Source organism: Pseudochaenichthys georgianus, chromosome 1 (genome assembly GCF_902827115.2).
Source record: "Pseudochaenichthys georgianus chromosome 1, fPseGeo1.2, whole genome shotgun sequence".
Classification (NCBI taxonomy): Eukaryota; Metazoa; Chordata; class Actinopteri; order Perciformes; family Channichthyidae; genus Pseudochaenichthys; species Pseudochaenichthys georgianus.
The window spans coordinates 31016447-31026815 of NC_047503.1; positions in this window are offsets into that span (position 1 = coordinate 31016447).

Here is a 10369-nt window from a genome sequence, read left to right on the forward strand (position 1 = left end):
CATGCATTTGAGCCCCTTCCACATCCTCTGCACGTTTCAAAGAAGCAACATGGATAGTAAGATACTACTTTTTTGAAATGTTTTGAACTGAGAGTTTGTGTGTGAGACACAATGTTAATGATTGACAATAACTGGCCTCTGGACTTAATACTGGTAGGAGAGGTTTAAGTCCATTTCTGTCAATATCATGGACTGTGACATTTATAGGAAATCTGGCTGAGCGGAGGTACATGTTTCTGTATGTGAGAGGGCGTGTCTGTCTATGGGAGGGTGTGTGTGTGTGTGTGTGTGCGTGTGTGTGTGTGTGTGTGTGTGTGTGTGTGTGTGTGTGTGTGTGTGTGTGTGTGTGTGTGTGTGTGTGTGTGTGTGTGTGTGTGTGTGTGTGTGTGCGCGCCAATTATTGTTCATTTTTAGATTTTAATTTTGTATGTGTGAGAGATAGAGAGGGGCACACAGAAAGGCTGAGAGCAAAAGAGAGAAGGAGAGAGAGAGGTCGGGGGCATACACCCAGCATGTGTGCCTGTGCGTATGATGTGGCTCTTTGCAGTAACACAGTAAAATGATTGGCTCTTTACCTCTGATTGGTTGGCCACCCCTGAGCTAGGGCAACAAGAAAATCGGCGAAATCGAGTGTGACTATTAAAAAATAAATTATTATTATATTAATATTGACAATAACAACCGACCGTCGTGGTAGATTCACATTTCCGGGTATTTCTCCACTGGTTGGGCCATGTTAACAATACTGTGTAACTGTCACGTTTGAAGGGACGAAATCGTGCTATCTTCACGTCTCCCAGCATGGTAAATCGTCACATGTTCACATCTTGCCATGATACCGTGTTGGTTTATTCCCATAAATTCCCGTTTATTCCCTTAAATTCCCGTTTATTCTCATGGAAAGTTTCCATCTTTGAAAATTCCCGGAATTTTGCAACCCGAGTAAGACGTGACACTAACCCTTAAACCAGGGGTGGGGAACCTCCGGCCTCCGGGCCGTATACGGCCCGCGAGACAATTTGGTACGGCCCTCGATGTCATTTATAACACACGCAAAAAATAAAAAAATGAAAGAAATCTAGACCGCAAACAAATTAAACAAGCGAGTGCCTGTTTTTCCTGGCCAAGGTCAGGGTCCTTGAACACAACACGAGCCTAACGTGTCATCACGTGGTATATGTCTCGACTGACAGGGGTGCAGTTCTGACGGAGAGCACCAGAACGCCACTTCAGAAATTGCAGTACCGATAAGTCCATACACATGCCGCAGTTTCTGCGTGTCTGTGTCTTTAGTTGAAAGCCCAGTGGCGATCTGCTCATCTGTCATACTGATCAGACAGTCAATAACTGTGTTGTTATCATTAGCATCTGGTTAGCTAGCTATGCTAACGAATATAAGAAGCTTTTTCTACAACCAGTGAGGTAAAGGCACATCTTTATATGATCATTATAGTTATAAAAAAAATAAGAGAATAAAGTAAACAGGTATAAAATACTATATGACAGTTATTAATAAAGAAGAATACCGTTTGAAAGGGGAGTGATTTGTCAAATATCCATAAATTAAAAGAAAATCTGCTTACAGTTGTGTTTGGGTGTTGAGAGATGTGTCCATAGATCTCCTAATGTTGCTCTCAAAGTGCACCAGGTTGATGCTTTTAACTTCAACATTTAAAAAAAATCTTCCCAGGGGAGCACGCCACACCCTGCACGTGCATGCATACGCGAGTCATGGTGAGATATCTGGATTAAGAGGTTGCTTTTTCTTTGCACAGAATGAAATGAATGGGCTGTGATTTTAGTTTTTTTAAGCAGAGGTCAATAACTTGTACGGCCCTCTGAGGATATTGTAAAAATTGAAATGGCCCTTGAGAGGAAAAAGGTTCCCCACCCCTGCCTTAAACCTTACCAAAGGATTCAGTGGCCCATGGATATTGAGATATGGCCAGAAATCATAACTTTAACATAACATTGTTACTTTCACTACAACAGTTTTAGTTATTTAGGCTGGAAATACATGTGGAATGTCAACCCTGCTCATCTTGAATCACCCACCATCAGTAAGTAAGACAGTGTATTATAAACAAGCATTTGCAGTAGGCCACCACGCAATGCAGGCTACAACTAGCCTAGAGGAAAAGTGCGCAATGCTCGGCTTGGTCAAATGAAATCCCATTACAATATGCCATGTTGTTGCCTTTTAACCAGGGTGTATCTGTGTTAGTTGCAAGTAAACGTATTTGCACTGAGGCTGCGGCCCCACGAGGACGAAAACGGCTAAACGCATAGGATTAACGCAAACGCAATCGCAAACGGCTTCCGTCCACATGCAATAATTATCCGGATAGTGTCTGCCCATACGAGACCGCTCCGTTTAGCTCCAACCGCTGGAGAAGCTGCAGTACATATGCAGGAGCCTCTACGTGGCGCTGTAACTTCCTCCACAAAAGCAGCGAAGAAGCATGGTTGTCATGGTTGCCCTTCTATTTATTCTCCGCGGTGGGGGCCGAGGGAACCGGGCAGAGTTTTTCGCCAGTCAGCGTGTATTAAAGTTGAAATCTTCCGGACAAAATTATAAAAGTGCCGGTCAAAGGTCTTCTTTGTTATTTATTGAGCTTTAAAACAAATGAATAACGACTCTATATAATATAATGATAAAATACACGGAGCCTCTCTTTTTCCTCCCTCTCTTCGGACAGCGCCAGTGTCTGTCTCATGCAGCAGCTCATCCAGTAATCAGTGACCCGGCCGACTGTAAAAATAAACATATTTATAACTAGTTTAGGGAGTTTGAGAGGTAATTAAAATAGCTAAGGGTGATGATCTGACTTGAAGTGTGTGTTTTGCTGCAGAGGGAGGAGCTGCAGGTGAGCAGAGCTGCGTGTCTCCGTCCTGTCAGATTAGACTTCACTGGCGAGAGAAAGATAAATAATCTGAATTCAGGGTGCAGTTTACTTTGACGTGGGGGTGAGCAGCAGAGGTGGGGAGAGGCGGGGCTATTGCCTCATCATTATTGCTGTAGATGTTGCACAAACAACTGTAGCATGGTCAATAGCGTCCGGAGCACGATAGCAACTCTGCGATCCGCCATTGTTGTTGTTGTTGGTGGCGAAACACTTCAGCACTGGCGCGGGGTAAGCGGAGGTGAGCAGAAGAGGTGGGGAGAGGCGGGGCTATTGCGCAATCACTATCAGTGATCTGAAAATGTCCGTATAGGGCGCACACACGGAGCTGTTTGACCCCCCAGAGAGTGGCGTATGCATTTCTATCCACCTTGGGACCCGTTGTCGTTTCCTCAGTCGTTTAGTGCCATATTCGGTCGTCCTCGTGTGGCCGAACGGTCTATATGACACTAAACAGTAACGCAAACGACCGAATTCGTCCTCGTGGGGCCGCAGCCTAAACTAGTAGAAAAATCACAACTTCACTTTGCCTAGATTGATTGTTTCTTGAATGGCAGCAATCAATTTGTTTCTCTTTCTCTTTTGTTTAACTGTTGTCTGTCTGTGACAAAATAGATCAGAATTGTAGTTAAACTTATTTGAAAAGTCAATAGTCGGCCTAGGCCAGGGGTTGGCAACCCGGGCCGCATGCGGCCCTTTAAGCCCTCTGCTCTGGCTCCCTTGAGTTTAGACACAAATAAGAAGGAAATAAAGTAAAAGTATTTGTAGGACTATTTATATTTTGTTGCATGGTTGAAAATGTTTCGTATCTTGTATTTTGAGGTGATACTGTGACACATAAATAAAAAACAAAACGGTTTTAATTAGGTCAACTAAAATATGCGCCACATCCTGCTCCGGTCCCGCGCGAGCGCCTTTTCTTGGAGGCGAATAACCCCCGGCTCGATGAGCGAACTATGGATAAATCAAAGAAAAGTACCGGAGGAACACAGGATTTAATTCTGCGTGGACAGAGTTATCTGCTTTCACAGCAAACGATGCTGGTTTACCGGTATGTCTGTTATGTAGAGAGAAGTTGTCAACGGTGGTGCAGCCTTTACGAGGGAGAGGAAGACAGCTGACGATCGTCAGTCATAATTCAATGGGGTATGTAATTTATTTCAGAAAACACTTTTTGTTATATTCCATGGAATGCTCTTAACGTCCCGATAGCAATGAATATATTAAATGCTTTGACAATAAATACATACAAAAATTAATCTGTGGAAGCCGTAGCGCTGTAAAAAGCACGACCAATCATCTGCTTCAGCCCGGCTAAAATAACTGGATGGCCTACCTGCCTGTCAGCCTTCCATCTGTGCACAAACTTATCTCGTGCCCTCATTGGTCATGTGCGCGTTCGTGTGTGTTGGAGGCGCTAGGCTTGTTTGAGACAAGCAAGACCTGCGCAGACCTGCGCAGTTGCGATCAACGTCTTGCTAGTGCGTTGCATGATGGTTAGTCATTTTGTCCGACTTGCTCTGGAGGCTCGCCCACATGAGACTTTGAAATCTCGCGGGACAAAGACGCCCGCAGCCTTGAGAGCGAGGCGAGGTGAATTGGCGCAGTTGCTCTCCACGAGCTGCGGAAGCGAAATGCTTGATGGGAAACGGCTCACTGGTATCTCGAGCTGAGCGCTCATTGGTGGTTTTTACCACGTGCTGCTGATGAAACTCTCCAATTGGCTGGCAAAAGTTTGTTGTTGTTTTGTGTCAGTTTTACGTCGCCACATCCATTCCCATTTGTCATCATTGTTCCACAATGTTTATCATCATGAAATTAATATCTATATATTTTATACTATACTGCTTACCGTTTTCATACTTTATATATCTTAGCATATTCATACACAGTGTTCATACTGCTCACAGGCTGATATCTAGTGTATTCATACCCCACTGTTTATTCATCATTCAATTTATTCTATATGTTATTCTGTAGATTGTGTACATTACTTTCCACTTCGCTGCTTGTTGCACCTGGTTAGAAGCTAAACTGCATTTCGTTGTCTCAGTACCTGTAATATGTGCAATAACAATAAAGTTTCTCTTTAAGTTAAACCAAATCATTAAAATAAAATCTAATGTAATGATTTGGTTTAACCTTATTTATTGAATACATCATTTAAAATGGCAAGATTAAATTAAATTACATCCATGTTGTACACATCATAAAGCTTAAAGTGGCAGCTAAAGAATGAACACAGCAGCAGGTCTGTTCAATTCATGCTCATGAAGCTTCATGTGTGCGGATCTGAAGGGACTGATCATTTGTAGCCTGTCCACCTATCAGTTTTGCAAACATTAAGAGGGAGGAGCATTATTATGGAACCCAGTCGTGGTTCATCATCATGTCATTCTCCATACAATACATGTGGGATTTCTATTGCATCCACTTAATCTGCAACGAAAAACGCCAACGCAATTTCCGCCATTGCAAACCCAGCCAGTCAAGCCGACTCCGAGTCCGAGCTGTCCGACTTAAGACGAGCTTTTTGACACCTCCCCCGGCTGCGATCGGCTACTCTCGTCTACTTTCGAGGCGAGCCGCAATGTGTCTCAAACAAGCCTAATAGTATGAAGCTGCAGCGTCGGAGACAGCAGTTACAGAACCGCACACACAGGTCCCGCGTCACGTGACGGTCAACGCACGTTCACATGAATGTTTATATATATATATTCTCTTAATTTAGTTGAGAATTTCAAAAATATAGTCTTTTATATGTATATTAAACAACACTGTTAATTTAGTTTTGGGTATGTTTATAATTCTCGTTTCATTATTATTCAAAAGAAAACAACACTGTTAAACACTGTTCCTTCTACAGTATCATAATTCTCGTTTCATTATTATTCAAAAGAAAACAACACTGTTCCTTCTACAGTATCATAATTCTCGTTTCATTATTAATAAATCAAAAGGTGTCTTCGAAGAGGTGCTAGATTACTGAAAAACAACTGTTAGTGTGTTCATGCACCAGCCTGCAAAAGATAAACAAGCAGTTTGACCGAGAGGCATTTCAGTTCAGAATACATTTTTATTTATTTGTATTGCGGGGTCTGCTGTTTCTTCACTGGGGGTGAGGCGGGGTCTGCTGTTCCCTCTCGAGGGAGATAACCTGTCGTGGCACTCTGAATATTGGCTGAAGGGTTCCCTCCAGCAAGCTTCTGGCCTCCAGAGTCCAGAAGGCAAATAAGAACAAGACGTCATCTAAAGTATTGCATAGGGAAAGGCTAAGGCATTGGTGCACAATTGATATGCATTAATAATCTCAACAATAACTGACTAAAACACCTCATGCAATATTACAAAACATGTCAAAATGATGACACTGTCTGATAAACGGTAAACAGGCAGTCAGCACAGTAAAGATTATTTACAATGAATTCAAATTGTAATACAATGACTATTAAAGAAGCATTTACACTGAAGACAGAACTTAGGCTACTGCTGATTTAATGTAGTGGACATATTGACATGCTTTTGTCATCCGTTGAAGTTTAATTAATTAGCTGACTATAATTAATCATTAGGGTTGGGAAGTTTACTTTTTTTAAATGTAGTAGGTTACAGATGAGTAATTACCCTGTTAAAAATGTAATAGGTAATGTAACTTGACTATGTAACTATTTGTATTGAAATTCTAATGTTAATTATGGTTATTTTATGTTTTTTGTGAGTCACTTTGGATAAAAGCCTCTGTCAAATAACATAACCATAACATACAGTTTCATTAAACAAATAAACAAAATGGTTAACAGTTGGTTTTGCAGCGAGTCATCATAGGCTAACAGATTACATTTAGCACTTGTTGCTTGTATGGCTGTTCAATACAACAGAATAGTTGTTAACTTTAAAAAAACAAAACATGATTCACATTACTCACACTCTTACTGTAATTAGTGATTCAATTACTCAACTATGACACCTAGTTGGGCTTGCCAAAATCACGCTAGTTTCATTAAACAAATGATCAAATATGCTAACGAAGCTAATGCTTTTGGTAATGCTTTTGCCGAAAGCTATAGCTAACGAATAGTTGTTTTAGAGACTTTAATACGGTTAGAAGCTATCATAAGCAAACAGATGTTTGTTTGTATTGCCTTAACACTATCATAGTTAATGTTAGCTAATCACACTTCATTTCCAGACACCGGAATTGTTATTAATGTTAAACAAATAAAACTGTAAAAGCACTTCACATTACTCACATTCTCTGCGTTGACGTTAACATTCATGTGAACGTGCTCCGTCACGTGCCGCCGTGACGCGGGACCTGTGTGTGCGGTTCTACAAGTGCGGTTCTACAAGTGCTGTCTCCGACGCTGCAGCTTCATGCTACTCGTTAGAGGTCTGAAGGAAGAGGTTGTGTATTTTCCGGTTGTGTATTTTCAAATTCTAGCGCACTCGAGCTGGTTTCTCCATTCTTACCTACCCTACCTTTAACTCTTTTTAGGGTGCAGCTATATGTTTTATTTATTTCAAAGTGGGCCCATTTTAATAATATTTTTTTCCCTTCAAATGTGCAGAGGACTCCCCAAGTGCTGTGTTTAATTTATTTTAAAGTAGGCCTGTGTATTATTTTTAATTCTCCTTATAAGAGTTCTTTGTTTCTTATTAGAGGTTACAGTTTTATATCATGTAATAAATAGCATAATAAATGCAAAAAACTGTAGTTTTTGTCTGATATAACAATAAAAAACTATGAAATATGTTTTGTGGCTCCAGACAAAAAAATGTTTTGGAAAAAGAAGCGAAATGGCTCTTTTGGTCAAAAAGGTTGCAGACCCCTGGCCTAGGCCATGTCTTCCGTTCCTGTACTGAATTGGATTACAGCAACATTTTAAAATCCTATGATGTACTTAAATTGTAATCTGTTACACCACAAGCCTGGTAACTCCAGTCATGACGTTATGTTAATACCATCTATACATACTAGTGTCACAGCTATAGCCAATATTCATGAGACAACAATAGCCCATCATCGCTTGAAACTTTCATGAACATTTCACTCAGTGATCAGTCATGCTAAAGTTCAACTTAAAAAGTTAACAAAAGAATCATGTTAATGTGAACTATGCACTACAGTATTTGATCCTGTGTGTATATGTTTGTAGGTGTAGCAAAGAAGTGGAAGAGAGGGACAGACAGCTTAATGACTGACTGCCTATTTAATTGACAGGTCGGATGTTGATGGCTGTTCAGCTGCCTCCACTGTGGAGCCACCAGTGGTCTCCATGACGATTTCACGACTCCAAACCCACTCAGGACCTTGGATTAGAAACACAAACACATCACTCTGAGGTTTGTACGACACACACATTCCCACTAACCCACTTACACATTATACAGTTACCTTGCCCCTTTATACAACCACAACAACAACACCCCCACTGTTACACCATGACTTATTGATTTATGATGACCCGTTGCTTTATTGTGAATTATATCTGGTTGATTGTTGTGTTACTGAGATAAAAAATGTGCATCCTCAGCTCTGGTGAAAATGAAAATCCCCTTCTGATTTAAATTGATGGCATGGCTGTATGCATATTTAAAATGTTGTAGCCTGCTTTCAAGCTCATTCATTGAACTCAAAATGCATGTAGATAGTAGCTGCCGTGTGTGCAACTGTGTGTGCATTTGTATTTAGAGAATCTGTGGTGCATGTAGCCAAAGCTGCATTCTGCATGTTAAACGTATTTAACTCTGTCAAAAGCCCAAATCCACCCAGATACGATGTTCAGCAGGATCCAGCAGAGCGCTTCCGAGAAGGAATTGAAGATGCAGGGGCTGCTTCTGCGAACGGCGAAAATAGAGTTTGGACTCCCACTTAATACCGAACGAATTCCACTGAGACGGATGAATGAGGATGATTTTGAAGGCATCGGTAATGTCCGCTTTGGAGAGCCGAGCTCCGTGCCTTGTGTTCACAAGATCATCTTTATTACATTATCCACTGAGGCATGGTGAAGGGAGAACTGATCTGGAGGAATGATGCTATTGACGCTGCCGAATGGCCGGAGCGGGGAGCGAGCAGATAGAAAATCAGCCTTTTATTTACGTGTGGCTTATTCCGATGGAATTTGAACGGAACACTGAGAAGGGGGAGGAGCTAAAAGGGCCGATTATATATCCTTTGAGAAGTTCTTTGTCGATGAGCTGGGAAACTATGTTGGGTTCTTTAGCGGCTGACTGTACGTTTCTTGCTACGAAAGTCACTGTGGCAGATGGGAGGACCCCTACCCTAAAGCCTTGGGAGAGCCCTGACAGGAGATAGTCAACAAACACGGAATCTGGGTGAGTAGATAGCGCAGCTGCTAGCTGAGGGATGATAATGGGAGTGGAGGGGTGATATTCCATTTAATTTGTTTTAATTTTTTTTCTTTCCCGAGGTTTCTGGCGCAGTGCTACTGTGACGGCCCGTCCACACGGTGGCGTGCGTTAAAGCTTCCAACGCTCCTGCCCATTCACTTTGAATAGGGTGATGTCACTTTTAGCAGAACTGTATTTTGGGAAGCGACGTGGAGCATTGCTGGCGTTGCTCGCTTCAAAAGTTGAGCAATGTTCAATTATTTATTTATTTTTTTGGCGCCTCGGCAGAAGCGTCAGCCAATGAGATCCCGTTTATGCAAATCTGCCAGTACAAGCGCTAGCCAGTCGAACCGCGTGTATGCTGGGAGAGAATACGCAGGTCATTACCTCATATTCCAAAAAATTGAGAGAAAATTCATTATAGCGGTAGTGAATCACCCGGTGCTGAATGATCGGTCTCTATTCATCTACCGGGATACAAACCAGAGGAGCGAGGCATGGAGGGAGGTGGCAGAGACAGTGGGTGAAACTGGTAGGTTTTCGCCTGTAGGAGATTTATTTATTTTTTTTTTTCAGTTTACTTCGTTTTAACATTGCTATTGCTTTGTATGTCGGGGGCAAGAGATTCATGTGATTGGTTGTTGGTCACGTTGCTCGCAAAAAATAAAAATAAAAAAATCCCCAAGCTTCAGACACGCCAACACCAACGCACGCTGCTGTGCCGACCAGTAGCGTAGGCAGAAATGTACTTTAGGGTGGGCCTGTAAAAATATAGGGTGGGCCAGATTTTTCTTCTGCGCATCAGAAGCTAACAACAGTCCCCGCCGGTACCAGATTACTTTTAGAATACTTCCTTTCTTCTCTTTCCTCTTCTTTCCTTCTTTTTTCTTTTCTTTCCTTCTTCTTTCTTTGGAATACTTTCTTTTCCATAACAGATGGGTATGTTTTGGTGAACGGGAGACACGTATTTTACTATTTGAATGGCTTATCAAGAGCACAACACAACATCTTAGTGTCATTCTGGACAGCTCTCTCATCTGCACCACACATAAAAACTCACCCATACTGCATTCTTGTACCGTCTTAAAACTTTTCCTTGGAATATGTTATGC